Source organism: Mus musculus, chromosome 8 (genome assembly GCF_000001635.26).
Source record: "Mus musculus strain C57BL/6J chromosome 8, GRCm38.p6 C57BL/6J".
NCBI classification, from domain to species: domain Eukaryota; kingdom Metazoa; phylum Chordata; class Mammalia; order Rodentia; family Muridae; genus Mus; species Mus musculus.
The window spans coordinates 11,711,354-11,726,910 of NC_000074.6; the positions used below are offsets into that span (position 1 = coordinate 11,711,354).

At 48.0% G+C, this 15,557-nt stretch overlaps 1 long non-coding RNA gene and 1 pseudogene across 1 annotated transcript; one reads left to right on the forward strand and one right to left on the reverse strand.

Annotated features, from left to right (window-relative positions):
• Positions 1-3,407: 3,407 nt before the first annotated feature.
• Positions 3,408-3,886, reverse strand: Gm45420 (annotated as a pseudogene).
• Positions 3,887-4,960: 1,074 nt separating this feature from the next.
• Positions 4,961-9,189, forward strand: 1700128E19Rik. Its single transcript, XR_003947511.1, has 2 exons — positions 4,961-5,435; positions 8,941-9,189. It is a non-coding gene; the product is annotated as an RIKEN cDNA 1700128E19 gene (long non-coding RNA).
• The last annotated feature ends 6,368 nt before the right edge of the window (positions 9,190-15,557 follow it).

Genomic DNA, 15,557 nt, shown 5'->3' on the forward strand with positions numbered 1-15,557 from the left:
TCAGGAGGCAGGGGAGAGTCAGGGGTACAAATATGGACAGGACATGGAAATGATGGGGCCTTAGAGCCAGCTAGCCATCTCCGTATGTGTGCAAGAACTATGGGAACATACCAAAGTGAGTATTTGTGGAATTGTAATTCCAGAAGAAAAGCAAACAGGGCATGGGAAATATCTGAGAGTTCATGGCCAAGAATGTTTGGAAGGAACAAGGCGCCAGAGAAGCAGGCAGATAGATAGTACAGGGAGGGAGTGACCACATAGCATCCCAAGTGCAGCCTCTGTGCAGCTCAACCCTGAGGGGTAGGAGGCTGTGAAGGGGTCTTACACAGAGGGGTAAATACTGACGCTTACTCTGCATTGGGAAATACAAGAATCTGACAAAGTTAAAACATCTTAAACGACTTAAACAAACAAAAAAAATCTTACAAATGCAGGTTTTTATACTGGGAAATTGTGTCTTTCAAAAGTGAAAGGCAAGGGGGAGATACTCGCTATGGGCCAAGAGAAGGAAAACGGAGATGCAAATATATCCTAAAAGCAGGATTTTCTGGGCACTGGGCGCCAGGCCAAGAGGACTGTGATGCCTGGGAGGATATTGGTGTGTGCAGCACAGTAGGTCTTCAGCTTGACAGTGGCCGCATGCTCAGGAGGAAATAGTTTGAAGAGCCAAGAGTGTGTGCATCCCCAGGGTAATGGCCAACCTGCTGTCCTGTCAGAGTGGACTCTGTTGAGTTAGCTGAGGAAGCATCGTGGGGTTGGTCCGAGCTGTGGAGGGTAACGGAGGAGGGACACATGTGTGTGTGTGTGACCAAAGTGAAATCCAACCGGACCAAAGCAGCTGGGCTACAAGGCAGGACACAGTCTACACGTGATCGCAGCTGCTCAGAACTACCCCGAACTGGATGATGTCCTGAGATCCAAACACAAGCTACCAGACAGAAAAAGCAGGCCAGTGTGAGCCAGAGAGAGAAGAAAAGCCACGGGTGGAAAGTGATCTGTAGACAAGTCTTGCCTGGAGAGGTGGTGTGTAGGCGTTGCTCTTCCAGAGGACTTGAGTTCTGATCACAGCCACTTGCAGTTCTAGTGCCAGAGGATCAAGCGCCCTCTGCTGTTGTCTTTGGGCACTGCATACTCTCAGGCATACAGTGTGTGTGTGTGTGTGTGTGTGTGTGTGTGTGTGATACACAAAATTTTAAAAATATAAGGGGCTGAAGAGATGGCTCAGTGGTTAAGAGCACCGACTGCCCTTCCGAAGGTTGTGAGTTCAAATCCCAGCAACCACATGATAGCTCACAACCATCCGTAATGAGGTTATCCCTCTTCTGGGATGTCTGAGGACAGCTACAGTATACTTACATGTAATAAATTTAAAAAATCTTTAAAAAAAAAGTAAAACACTTTGGGAAAAAATGACTAATTAAAAATATATATAAGTAAATGAATGACCCTCTTGATAGAATTGGTGGATCCAGGCATAAAAACAAACTGACTTCTATTTGTTCAAGGAGCTGGAAGACAGAAAGAATGTGCAGAGGCACAAGGTAATTAAATATGGCCAGAACCAAGTGTCTCAAGGTGAAGATTATGGTAATGAATGCATGATGAGGCCCTATGGACAGACGGCCAGAGAGTAGGACATACAATACCCAAAGGGAGATAGATGCTCAGCACCCCCAAGTAGCTCAGTGAAAATGCACTCAAGTGCTGGGGAGGTTTACCCATCACTCATTACGGCAGACCTTCCCGTCACATTGGTACCACAGTTACAGAAAATCAAGAAAGACACCCAAGGTACAGGTAAGCACCTCCCCTCCACCACACGAAAGGAGAAGTTTGCTCTAATGGATACACTTGGAACTCACTCCCTGACAACCAACCCCGTGATTCTAGAATGCGCACACACCCTTGCCAGACACTTGTGGAACACTTTGATAAAACAGCTCGTCCATTATGAACCATTGAGGAAGGCTCAGCCAACTTCAGCGACTAAATATGAGCCGTAGTATCCATCCACATTGACAGGTAAGTCAGGACTCTAAGATCTGTGGGGACAGTTTGAAGAATCAGTTTGGTGAATGAAAACAGACTGTGGGTAAGTGTCTGAGACAAGATTTCAGGTGGCCTGGATTGGCCTCAAACTTGCTCCGTAGCTAAGGAGGACCTTTGACCTTCCATCTTCCTGCTTTCACCTCATGAGTTCTGAGATACAGGTGTGAAGCACCACACCTGGCTTACCCCCCCCCCCCAACCCCCCCAGTGTGGTGGCTGATCTTGGCTGTCAACTTGACATGCCTGGGAAGAGGAAATCTCTGTTGGCCTGTGGGCATGTCTCTGGGGGCATTTTTGTTTTAATTGCTATTTGACTGGTGTGTGTGTGTGTGTGTGTGTGTGTGTGTGTGTGTGTGTGTGCAGACCACCTCTGGGCAGGATGCATAAGGAAAGTAGCAGATCAAGCAACCAGAGGCAGGAAGCCAGTCTTGCTCCATGGTCTCTGTTTCAGTTCCTGCCCCCATGTTCTTGCTGTGGCTCCCCTCAGTGAAGGACTGTGACCTGTAAGCCATACAAACCATTTCCTTCTCTGGGTCACTTTTGGTCCGTGTTTATCACTTCATCAGAAAGAAAACTAGGACACTATGGAATTTTATAAAATATTTAGAACTCCCTTGTCTGGCTTCCTAAGAAAACAGCACAGATTTTCCCCAGAGAGTGTGGCTTAATCTTATGAGTATTGCAGTGCCCCATCCTGCTGTGTCTCCCTCGTTTGTCCTACACTGTGCTTATAAAGATCAACTGTTTCATTACAAATCACAAGTGGTAATGTGACCCACCTGGGTGTGACTGCAGGAGCACCTACTTTGGTCGAAAGTTCCACAGATTTGGAAAGAAATCCAAATCCAGCTTAATGAGTGGTTTTTATTAAATTTTTACTAGGTGTGTGTGTGTGTATGTGTGTGAGTGTGTGTGTGTGTGTATGTGTGTGAGTGTGTGTGAGTGTGTGTGTATATGTGTGTGAATGTGTGTGTGTGAGTGTGTGTGTGTGTGAGTGTGTGTGTGTATGTGTGTGAGTGTGTGTGTGTGAGTGTGTGTATGTGAGTGTGTATGTGTGTGTGTATGTGAGTGTGTGTGTGAGTGTGTGTGAGAGTGTGTGTGTGTGAGTGTGTGTGTGAGTGTGTGTATGTGAGTGTGTGTGTGAGTGTGTGTGTGTGTGTGTGTATGTGTGTGAGTGTGTGTGCATGCTCACACACTCATGTATGTGGAGTTCAGATGTATATAGAGGTCAGAGGACAACTTGTGGGATTTAGTATTTCCTTCCATTATGTTGGTCCTGGGGATGGGACAGAGGCATCTTTGCATGCTTTAGAATTTTTGTATGTTTGCTTAGTTGTTAGAGATTTTTTCTCTTTTACTTAAGCAGTCTTTAATGAAAGCCGTGCATGGGATGTCTCTACTCCTGCATCTTCTCGATCGATCGTTTCTTCCTTGTATTTGCCCTTCTCCTTTCCTACTTGTCGGGACTCGGCTTTCCTCTCCAGGATCTTCTTGCAGTCCTTGTCCAGCTTTAGCCTGGTGATAACGACCTTGCTGGGGTGGATGCCCACGTGGACGGTTGTGCTATTAGCCTTCTCTCGCTGGACGCGTTCGATGTAGATGACATATTTCTTCCTGTACACCTGGACCACCTTGCCAATCTGCTGGCCTTTGTAGTGTCCTTGAACAAACTGAACTTCATCATCCTTCCGAATGGGCATAGACCGAAAGTTATACTTCTGTCTCAGCTCTGGAAAGAGGGGAAGACGTGATCTTCCTCCGAATGTGAGAGGGCGCATTGACATGCCGCTTGCAGTTCTTTGCTTCGGTCAGAAGTCACGAAGGGATTGAACTTCATTTTGGCGGCTGTGATCCACCGATGGCCACAAAAGGAAAGAGCGAGATTTTTTAAAAAAAGATTTATTCACTATTATATGTAAGCACACTGTAGCTGTCTTCAGACACACGAGAAGAGGGCGGCATCAGATGGTTGTGAGCCACCATGTAGTTGCTGGGAATCGAACTCAGGACCCCTGGAAGAGCAATCAGTGTTCTTAACCACTGAGCCATCTCTGTAGCTCTTAGAGATTTATTTTTATTTATGTATATGTGGCAGGGGGTGGTGTCTGTGGAGCACAGAAAAGGGTTTTGGATCCCCTGGAACTGGTGTTACAGATTGTTGTAAGCTCTCCATCTTGGATGCTGAGAGTCAAAGTTGGGTCCTTTGCAAGAGCAGCGCTACTGAGCCATCTCTCCAGACCCCTGTTTGAAGGGCTTTTTGTTTCTGTTTTTTCAAGTGTATTTATTTTAGATATATCAGCTCCCATTTTATGTAGTAGATGTCTGTGGAAATCTTTGCAGGGTCTATAGTCAGCACATTAGGGAACCGTCTTTAGTTGGGACAGAGCTCGCTCCAGCTCCTCCCAGTGAGACCTCAGAGAGGTAAGAGAGACCCAGCCAGGCTCCAGAAGCTCAGGGTAGATAAATAGAGCCCTCCCCTGCCCCTTGTGGTGTCTGTCCTGTGCCTGACTTTGGTTCTCCTCAGGCCTCTCTCTATTGTCTCGACAGCCAAGGAGGTGAACACTTGATCAAGGGTTATGTTTATCAGCAAGAACTACTCTAAGAAATCATACATGTTTTATGAAGAAGTTAAATGTTCTCAACATAGTTTTATACATAGATATTAGAGGGCTTTTTTATGTAACTAAAACTCTCCAGAGTTACCCAGTGTTTGCTGATCTTTGAGGAGCAAAGTTGACTTGCTTCGTATCTGAGGATGAGTTCAACTTCGGATCCTTCTGTCTGTACCTCTTGAGTGCTGGGATTACTGGCATGTGCCACCATGTGTGGTCTACACAGTGACAGAGATGGGACCAAGGGCTTTGTGGATGCTAGGCAGTCAGTCTGCCATCTGTTCTAAAATTAAGCATCGACTTTGCCTCGGTCTGTTTGTGTCACTATGACAAAATAGAACAGATGGGTAATCAATAAAGAACAGACAGTGATTACCCATCATGCTGTGCTGGAGGCTGGGAAGCTGAGGTCACAGCTTCAGCAAGGCCATTTGTCCAGAGAGGACCAAGTCTTGCTCAAGATGGTCTTGGAGTAATATGTCCTCACAGGGTAGAGCACCCTGTCCCAGCAGGAAGAGTAGGCACACTGGCACAAAACCTCTTTTTGAAGAGTCTCAATCCATCCACAAGGGGAACACTCATGACCTGCCCACTCTGAGGTCTGCACCTCACCTCCCTCATTGTCTGTGGAAGCTCAGTTTGTGGAGTTTGGAGGAGATCAAGCCATGACTAAACCGCCTGAAGTTCAGACTGTGTGAGTTCCTGCTTCTAGGTGGATACTGGCGTGAATGATCGTTGTCTTCTTGCTGTGCGCCTGAACCAAAATGGACTCTGGTATGTGTGTGTTGGGGAGGGGGGTGTATGTGTCTGTCTCTGTGTGAGTATGTGAGGGTGTGTATGTGTGTCTTTTTGTGTGTGTGTATGTGTGTTTGAGCACGTGTGTACACACGAGTGAGCCATCAAGCAAGCAAGCAAGCAAGCCAGCGAGAGAGAGGGAGAGAGAGAGAGAGAGAGAGAGAGAGCATCCACATGCATGTCTATGGATGCACATATGAAAGTCAGAAGTCAACCTTGGATGTTATTCCTCAGTTCACCATCCATCTTGGTTTTTAGGCAAGGTCTCTCATGGTTTAGGCCAGGCTGATAGGCCAGTGAGCCCCAGGGACCTGCCTGCCTCTGCCTTCCTAGTGCTGGGATTACTTGTGTGTGCCACCATGCTTAGCCTTTTCTGCCTGGTTGAACTCTGGTCCTTAAGCTTGCCGGGCAAGTACTTTTCAGACTAAACCATTTTCCCAGCCCCAAGGAAGTTAGATTTTTTTTTTAATATAGATGTTGTGCTCTACCCAGAAATCACTGTGTCTTCTCAAGTAAGGCTTTATCTAGCAGTTCAGGTAAGCATTGGAGCTACTAGACTTCTGCTTTCTTGTTGAAACCCTGCCAGAGTCACTTTCCTCCGGCACCAAACTCTAGGAGCAGGAAGGAGAGCCCCAGCATAGATAGGGAGTCACTTCCTATCTGGAAGGTGTGACCTGCCTGTCTGGGGCCTGGGGCTTTTAGAGCTGGCACTAAGATAGAATTCCAGGAAGCGAGATGCTCCCTAGTTCCTCTCCAGGCTCTGTCACGTCCCTTCTCTCCAAACCATCCTTGTCACGTGCCTCTAAATTCTCCCCCATTCCCTAGCGTAGTCTTTCTGCTGTGTCTGGTCCAGCAGCCTTAAACATGCTTAAGGCAAGGATCTGCCCCTTTGCTGAGGTCTCTGAGTCACCCGGACGTAGTTCCCAATCAGCCCCATCACCAGCCTTCTGCCTCAAAGCTGTTTTCCCAGGATTTCACTCTGGGGTCCAAGTGTTAGTTTTTAAAAGTTAGGATTCTCTCAAAAGCCACTAAACAATCCATAGGGTCTTTCAAACTGAGGATTCAAAGACTGTTATCAGGCTTGGCCACTTAGAGGTCACAATTTCCCTTGCTTTCCCATGATATAACCTAGGTCAGGGTGGCAGAGGTGGCTGACACTGCCCCAGTAACCAGAACATCTATCTGGGAGGGAGCAGGTTGTCACTCACAATGCCAGTCAAGGTAACAGGCCCATTCTCTGGGGCAAGGCCCATCTTAGGGGAAGTACCTCCTCTCTGTGTGTGTGTGTGTTTGTATATGTGTGTGTGTGCATGCACACTCTGCATGGAGGCTGATCAGAATGCTAGGAAGGATGGAGAGGAGACAATATAGAAGCCTCTCCCTGTGCCTCTGCTGATCTCACAGGAGACCCCAAACCCAGAGGGTTTCTGAAGTCTGAAGTCAGGCACTACCTCCTGGCAAAAAACTTTTAAAGGCAGAGAAAAGTTAAAAGAACTGTATCAATGAACAGCTCCAAGGACCACAGTAGGCTTGGACTCTGGAGCATAAGGTCTCCGAATGTTCTTCTGATGGGCAAACAAAGCAGGCCCTTTGTAGCCTCCAAGCCTGTATGGTCATGACTAAACAGTCCAGGTAAGCATGAGCACTGTTGGGATCACCCCTAAGGGACAGGAAAGCACAGTCATCGCAGCTGGGCTGGGAGCAGCCTGGGGTCAGGAACGTCTGCAAAGAGAGTTGCAGCCTTGATAGGTTTTGGCGTGGCAGATCTGATAGTGAGCCGTGTCCTCTGCTCCGTAGTGAGCAACTTGCCCAGAGTCACACCCAGCTGTCTGGCCCATCCTTTCCCTTTCTCTTCCTCCTCCCTCCCTTCCTTCCTCTCTCCTTCCCTCCCTCCCTTGTTTCTTTTGTGTGTGTGTGTGTGTGTGTGTGTGTGTGTGTGTGTGTGAGAGAGAGAGAGAGAGAGAGAGAGAGAGAGAGAGAGAGAGAGAGAGAGAGAATGAATCTCTGGTAGCCCTGGCTGTCCTGGAACTTGCTCTGTAGATCAGGCTAGCCTCGAATTCATAGAGATCCACCTATCTGGGTTCTGGAATTAAAGGCACAAGGCAAAATACTTTTAAAGGTAGAGAAAAGTTAAAAGAATTGTACAATGAACATGTGCCTTCCACCTAGATTACAAAATCACCTAATGCCTGACCCCTGGAGATGGTTCTCAGAGCGCATAGGAGCACCCATTGCTCTGTGATACATTCCAGGGGTGTGTTTCTAATACTCTTTCCTGAGAATATTTGTGTGACAGTTATACCATTATGAGAATGAAAATTGCTTTAATTCAATAACACTATAGCATGCATTTTGATTTTGGAGCCGGTTGGATTTTACTTCCTGAGTTTCAGACTTGCCCATCTCCAGTGTGCCCCAAACCCATCAGGAATTTTGGGGTTTGTGTAAAGAATGAAGTGGGGTTTGATTGCATATAGAATGTCACTGTTGATCAGCATGTGCTGAGCAAGGGGGACGTCCCTCCATTGCTGACCTGGGATGTGGCTCTGTGGTAAGGCAGAGATCAGTCATGGATGTGGTTCCTAGACCTCCATCCAGTCTCACTGATCTGGGTTTGCCCTGAGTCCTTCTCCACTAGAAATCACAGCTTTGTGTCGGGTCCTGACCTGCCGTGGTCTCCCTTGGACATGCTATTGCTGTTTCTACCCCTTCTACTCAACGTATCTCTTACACTGTACCAACTGGAATAATGATTACATGAGCCAGTCTGGGACAAATAATGACACTAGGTCTCAATTGGGTCATCTTTTTATTACTTCTTAAAGTTTATTCTCAGTCCCTTTCCCTCTGTGTTCTCCCTGTCTCTGCCTGTCTCTGTCTCTCTCTGTCTCTGTCTCTCTCTCTGCACGTGTGCATGTGTGCACATGTGCCACAGAAGCATCTTTCAGGAGTCACTTTTCTCCTTCGTCTTTGTGGTCCCAGGAGGTTGAACTTAGACCATCAGACTTGTCACCAAGCACCTTTACCTACTGAATTACCAGTCATCTTGCTGGTCCTGGGGGACATTTTATTTTAACTTGTGGGGTTGGAGCTCTGGCTCAGCACTAGAGAACATTGGCTGCTCTTGCAAAAGACCCAGGTTCAGTTCCCAGCATCAACAGGGCAGCTCACAACTGTCTGTAACTCCAGTATCGGGGGATCTCAATGCCCTATCCTGGCCTCTGAGGGCACCAGGACACAAACACACACCGACAAAACACTCATACACAAAAACAAAATTAATTTCAACTTGTTTGTGTTATGTTTTTGATAATGTTTTCATATCTTACATTTATTTTTATATTAATGATGACATTTTTGGTTTAAGTTGTTATCATTGGTGATTACTAACGAAGTCGATTGTAACTTCATGGCTTTCCCCCACAGATAGCCTGTATTTACCTGCTGCTTTCTTGTTTTCTTTTTCTTTTTTTGTCTTCTGTAGGAGGAGATAGTTCCACACCAACAATCAACATTTAATTCTTCCTCTCACATCTTTATGCCTTTTAATTCCCTGGAACTTTACCCATGATCCCTTACTGCTGTGGAATACACTTCCCCCACAGTGAACATTTTTATCTTAGTCACAAGGTGACATTTCCCACTTGAGGATATGTCTGACCTCTGGGAAGTGGCAGTAGGGGTTTGAGGATGTCACCTCTGGCCAGTTAACAATAAGCAGTCACGAAGCCCACTCGTTTCAGTGTCTCTGGCTACACTTTCTCTTCCTAGTGATCACCAACCTGAAGAGATGGATACCTGGGCATGGCTGCCCGTCCCTGCTTGTGCCTTTCTGTGACACTTGAGAACAAGGCTGAGTCCCTAAGGCACCGAGGAAACATCAGAAGCAGCTGAAACCCCACAGGGGAATATCTGATCCATCTTGAGCTCATTACTGGCCGCCAGACATGAGCATAGGGTCATCTTATGGCTACTCCACCCATGCAGGAAGGTGCTGAGCTGATGGAGCAGAACGGAGGGCGGCACCATTTCAGGCCACAGAGACTGGACCTGGGTTTCTTGGTGGTTGTTGTATGTGCTAGGGTAGAGCCCAGATCTACAGCTTGAAGCCCACCCAGAAGGCCCAGTGTGAGGGTACCAGGTGCACCCAGGAAGGATCTTACCTGAACTCCCCAACCCAGGACTTGCATGTTGTTTGAGCCCCTCCATCTTTGGCACATTGTTATGGAGGCCTTAACCAACCAATGCAAGCGGTAACCTACTAGAGAAACATTTTCCACGCCTGACATCAGTTTTGCAAGGTTGCAGACTCAAACTTGACAGTGCATGAGAACAGGCAAGCTCTGTGCGCCAGATCAGCAAGAGACTGCTATGCCATCGAGATCACCAGATCACCGACCTATGTAAAGAAGTCAGGGGTGTAGAGCTCACCCCTGATGCCTCCCCCACCCCCTCCACAGGTGCTCTCTTGGGTGGAGATGCTGTGATGTGGCCTCAGGAGAGGGGCTTCCCTTGGGCCAGCTCTGACTGGTTTATGAAGATCTGTCTTCAGCAGGTGTCACAGACTGTCCCTTACTAGCGTCCCCAGAAGCTGAACCCAGTCCTGGGATCCAAATCCATGAGCCTCCTCTTCTATCCACGTGCTAACCTCTCATTCTGTCAGGATGGTCTACTAGCTGAGTCCTCTTGCTGTGCTCATGAGTAGGTCCTTTCTGAGATCTAGAGATGACTGGGTTAGAGAGCCTCTGGGTGTCAGAGGTGCTCCAGCTCCCCTTTAGGAGCAACCACACATCTCCCAAATCCTCCACAGGGTCATGCCAAGCCTCCAGGTACAGGCCTGCTCCCGTCCCAGCCGAGTCATTTTCCTTGGTGTGTGCTGTTTCCAAGTCAGCTAAAGTAGCACTGCCCACCCCTGCCTGGACAGAGCGAGTTACCGATGTGGAAGGAGGGATGGCGCGCAATGGATGTGCAGACCTTCTGCTTTGTGCTATCCTAGCTCTCCGGGTTCCTGTTGGGCTGGGAGTTCAGTACAGCTGAGGCCAGCAGAGACTCATGTTGTATAGCTTCCTCAAACCATGGTTTAGAATGTGGGTCCCTAAGCAGCACTGAGTTAGTAGGACTTAGAGAGGGCGGTCTGTAGACTTAGCAGGTGCTAACACTGAGGACGCAGGCTGGCGCAGCTGTGGAGCAGCTGGCCTCGCCCTGGTGCTTCAGCCTCGCCATCCTGGCCAGGCTCAGGGCTGGGGTTCTGCATATTGAGACGCCGCTGAGGACATGCCGTCTACCAGCAAAGTTCCTTGTAAATCTTGAGCGTTGATGGATTTGGGGACATGTGAGTGTCCCTATTCTCCCTCTGGTGGACTTGTTGGCTTCTTGCCTAGGCTGGAGGACCCCGAGAGCAGAGAGGCCTTGTGGAAAGGCTATCCATCTCTCTGTACCAGGTTTTATAATAGCAGATAGTAGGCTTGCTTGGGGGTGTGCTTAGTCAGCAGAGTGCTTGCCTACTATGCATGGAGTCCTGAGTTCTGGCTCCAGCACTATGTAGAGCTGGTATGGTGGTTCATGCCTCTAACCCCAGCCCTGGAGAGCAGGAAGAGTCTTGAACTATGTATGTAGCATGACCTTATCTTAAGCAAACGCTCCCTGTTTCTTGTCTCTTCTTTGAACCATATCCCCTGGACCCTGAGCTGAGGGGGTTCCGCCCAGAACTCGGAGCTCCATTCTGCACTGGTGGTGGTAGGGCAGGTCTCCCTCTACATACACATTTGCTAATGCTGTCTAGACAGACTTGAAATTAAACTTAGTTCTTGGACAAACCTGGGAAGCCATGTGTCCTAATGGAGTTCTGGGTCCTCCTTAAGTTGTGAGTTCTAGCATCGAGTTCCAATTTTCCAAACCCACGCATTCGCTGAATCTTCTTACAAGAATGTGTCAAAAAGACCGAGCATGGTCATTTAAACATGCTTCTCATTGTGAAATCATACCCACAACAATGAAGACACTTATGAAGGGACACTTCCCACACAGGACTAACTTTACTGCCTCTGAGGACAGAGGATAGAGAGATGGCTCGGCAGTTATGAGCGATAGCTCTTCTTGTAGAGGACAGGAGTTTGGTTCCCAGCAGCCATGTCAGAGAGCTAATGATGCCTGGAATTCCAGCACCAGGGGTTGAGAACCGATACAGAAGAGATATTTAAAAGTCAGAAAGGACTTAGAAACCCAGTAGGCAGAGCATGGCTGTAGAGTACAGCTCCAGGTTTTGTGGTTATGGATCCGAGCAACGGCCACGACCACATTATGGTTGTAGCTACATGAGTGTATCCACAGAATACGTACCCTAGCTCACACACAACACACCATACACACAAACACACACCCTATACCATAGGGGCACATGCACATATGCCATACCACAGCCTTCCCACACACACCGTGCATGTACCACACATTGTACACACTTAACCTTTCTCTCTCTCTCTCTCTCTCTGCTCCCCTTACACACATTGCCTGTAAAAATTTGGAGAGAGCCACATTATACGTCTGGTTTCGTTACTAGCCTCCCACTTTTCGTTAGAGGCTTGTATTGAAAACGTTCTCTGGTTGTGTGGGTGGCTATGGTTGAGCATCCTGGGTGTGGGGCTCATGGAAACTATTCTTGATACATACTGGGAGTGTCCAAGTGTCTCACAGAAGTTTCTCTTTTCTTCTCTAGGAGCAAAGGTTTATATAACATAACACTCTCTCGAACAGGGAGCATGCACTCGTGTGCTCATGGGCCAGTTTTGCAAAGTGGTATTTACAGGTTCAGTTGGCCAATCATGTCAGCGGCCAGCAGCCTCACGTTCTTGGCTATTAAGAAGCACACTCTTCCATAGCACTGTGGCGAAGGAGAGAGTCAGAGGGAAATTATAACTCCCTTTGGAAACAGTAAGAAAGGAAGTGTTCCCTTATAGAACTCGTGGGACACAGTGAGGGCTCTCTCCAGAGGGAGTGGGAGCAGAATGGGAGGGGGAAGGGGTGGAGTCTTGGAACAAGTGAGGTATCCTGGGGACTTGCAGGGGACTGAGAGTTCAGTCAGGGCAGTTACCCAGAATTCTGATTGCTGTCAGGAGCAGTGTAACACCTGGGTTTTGGACAGAGGACCTCAGAGTCTCTCTGTGTAGGTGGCACGGGCTTTACATTGCATCTTGCCCTTCCCTCCCCCTTCTTCTGGAGCTGGGGTAGGGCACACAGATGCTGTGCATGGTGGGCTTGAGGCACAGACGAGGGTCCCTGAGTTCTGGAAACAGCCTTTACAGGCTACACAGACCTGCCCAAACTTTGTCCCACACAAAGACGTGCTTTTAGATCTGTTGGCCAGCCAGAAAATTTGCCCTCAGTCCAGGAGAGGACTTAAGATCCCTGTCTTCTTAGGCAATTGCTAGTAAACATCTTTGGGGTGGGGAGAGATAGGGCCAAGCTGCTTTTGAACTCCTGATCTTCTTGCCTCTTCCTCCCAATAAATAGTGGGATTACAGGCTCATGTTCAGGTACAACATACTTTTGGTAGGCAGGTCAGGAGCAAAAGCTGTGATGTCACCGATGGGATGCCCATATGTGTGAGCGAGCGTCCTGCAGCAGACATGGAGAGACAAAGGAAGGCAAGCTGGAGCTGGGACTCATTAGGTAAAGTTTTTGCTTAGCATGCACAAAGCCCTGGGTTCAATTCTCAGCTCCGCATAGAACAGAATGGTGGCACACACCTGTCATTCCAGCACTGGAAAAGCAGAGGCAGGGGGATAACTTCATGATTGTTTTCTAGGGCAGCCTGGGCTCCATGAGACCCTGTCTCAGTGAATGAATGAATGAATGAATGAATGAACTTGGGGGATGGTGGTGGTGCTTGCCTATGGAGTAAGTTCTAGGACAGCCAGGACTACACAGAGAAACCCTGTCTCAAAAAACAAATAGAGGGATTGGAGAGATGGCTCAGTGGTTAAGAGCACCTATTGCTTTTCCAGAGGTCCTGAGTTCAATTCCCAGCAACCACACGGTGGCTCACAACCATCTGTAATGGGATCTGATGCCCTCTTTCTGGTGTGCATTCATAAATAAAATTTAAAAATGAAAAAACAAACAAACAGACAAAAAAGATGAAAGCAAGAGGGAATAGGAACAGCCACAATGATGAATCCCTCAGATTCCATGAATCCAGGATGCACTTCTGCAGCTCAGGATGCTGAAATGAGGGAGCATCAGGAGTAGGTAGCTTCTCACCTTGATCTCTCTGTTGGAATCATAACCCAAGGGCCTCATGGAGACTCTCCAGAGACTGGCCCTGAGTCACAAACGGTGATGGTTGGATTCCCGAAGGAGCCACCCTTCTGAAGGATTCCACATCAGCGCCTGTAGAGCCAGACACATATCAGAGTGTCCTTGGGCACCATCACCTTCTGACCGATGGTGGGAAGCTCCGTCCCTTCCCCCAGTGAGATGTACCTGAGGTGGGGTGCTGGGGGCAACTCAGACGATCTGATTTGGGGTTGGTATGCCCCAACAAGCATGTCCAAGCCGTAACTCCCAGTACCCATACGTGGGTCTTTATTTGGAAGCAGGGTCTCTATATGTCATCAAGATGGAGTTATCCTGGGTCAGAGAGGGTAGTTTCCCCTGTGACTGGCATCTTCCAAGGACAGGGATGTTTAGACCTAGGCATAGAAAGGACGCACATGCCATGAGAAGTCAGGATGGAGATTGGGGAGTTAATGTGTGAGCCAAGGAAGGATGTCCAAAGACGAGTGGCCCCTGCAGAGACAAGAGGGGACCTTGACAAATCCCCACACACACCTCTATGAGGGACCAGCCATTCAGATGCTCAATGATTTCAGCCTCTGAACTATAATACAACTTATTCCTGCTGTTTTGAGCTACTTTATTTCTTGAAGATGATGGCAATCTCAAGAAATAATCCAGGACCTAGTGGGGGTACACCAATGCCCAGGGGGTGATCGACGGGTAAGGAGCAAAAGCTATGCTATGACTGATGACTGCTTATCACTGCAGCCATATCCAACCTTCCCATGTCCTTGTTTAGCCAGCATTGACACTATGAATCTGGACTGAGGCAGGTATGTTGGAGGGGACCCTAGGAAGTAGCCACACAAGAAAGGAGCCTGAAGGAAGCCACATCTCTCATCAGCGGAGACCATGCTGGCACATGTACTGCGTTAGGGTTCTCCAAAGAAATGAAGCCACAGAATATCACACAGCAGTAAAGGGTACATTCTTAGGTGTCCAAGTGTATTAGCTAACATCTATTAATCCAGCAATTACCACCTGTCTGTCAATCATCTATTATCCATCGATATCAGCCAATCAGCTGCTTGTTTAAGGAGAGATCCATCACAGGGTACTGGCTCAGGTATGTAGGGAAGATGGCTAATCCACTTCTCCAGGAGGCTCAGGCTGGAGTGAGGGCTTCTGACATTCCAGTTGGTGTTTCTCTACCCATGGGGAGAAGGGCATTTCCTCTCCTCAGTCTTGTAGCAGGGATTTAGAAAATGCCAAGGAAATTTGACCAAGGGTTCACCTTGGACACCAGAAGTGCTCAGCGAAGCTCCTCAATGACACAGTTGTGAGCAGGGCTACTTTCTAGGATCTCCTCCAAATAATGATTCGAAATTAGCGTGTACTGGGGTTAAAAGAAGGTGATCTGTAAGGTTATCATTTAGCAGCTCAGGGGCTTTTTTTCCAGAATGAACGGGTGTAGTCAATGGTCCAGTCTGACCGTTGGTTCCCAACTTCCTCTGTCTATTAAGTCGGCCTCTGCCTGGCTTCCTTAGGGCCACTTGACAGTCAATATATGTAGCTATCTTTGTGTACTGCGTGATAAGGCCAGACCTAGTCTAACAGGATTTAAAAATAGTAACGAGTAAATTTTTCAATTCAGCACTAGGGAAAGCTTCTTCCGGGTTGAGCAGCTTTGGTCGATAGACTCGGGCGTCGGTGATCAGTTTTGCATTGCCACTCTCTGGACCTCCACAGGGAAGCAAGATGGGAAACTGGCTGATGTGGGGCTCCTAGGGCAGGGTACCTCTCATATGTAACCAGGAAAATGGA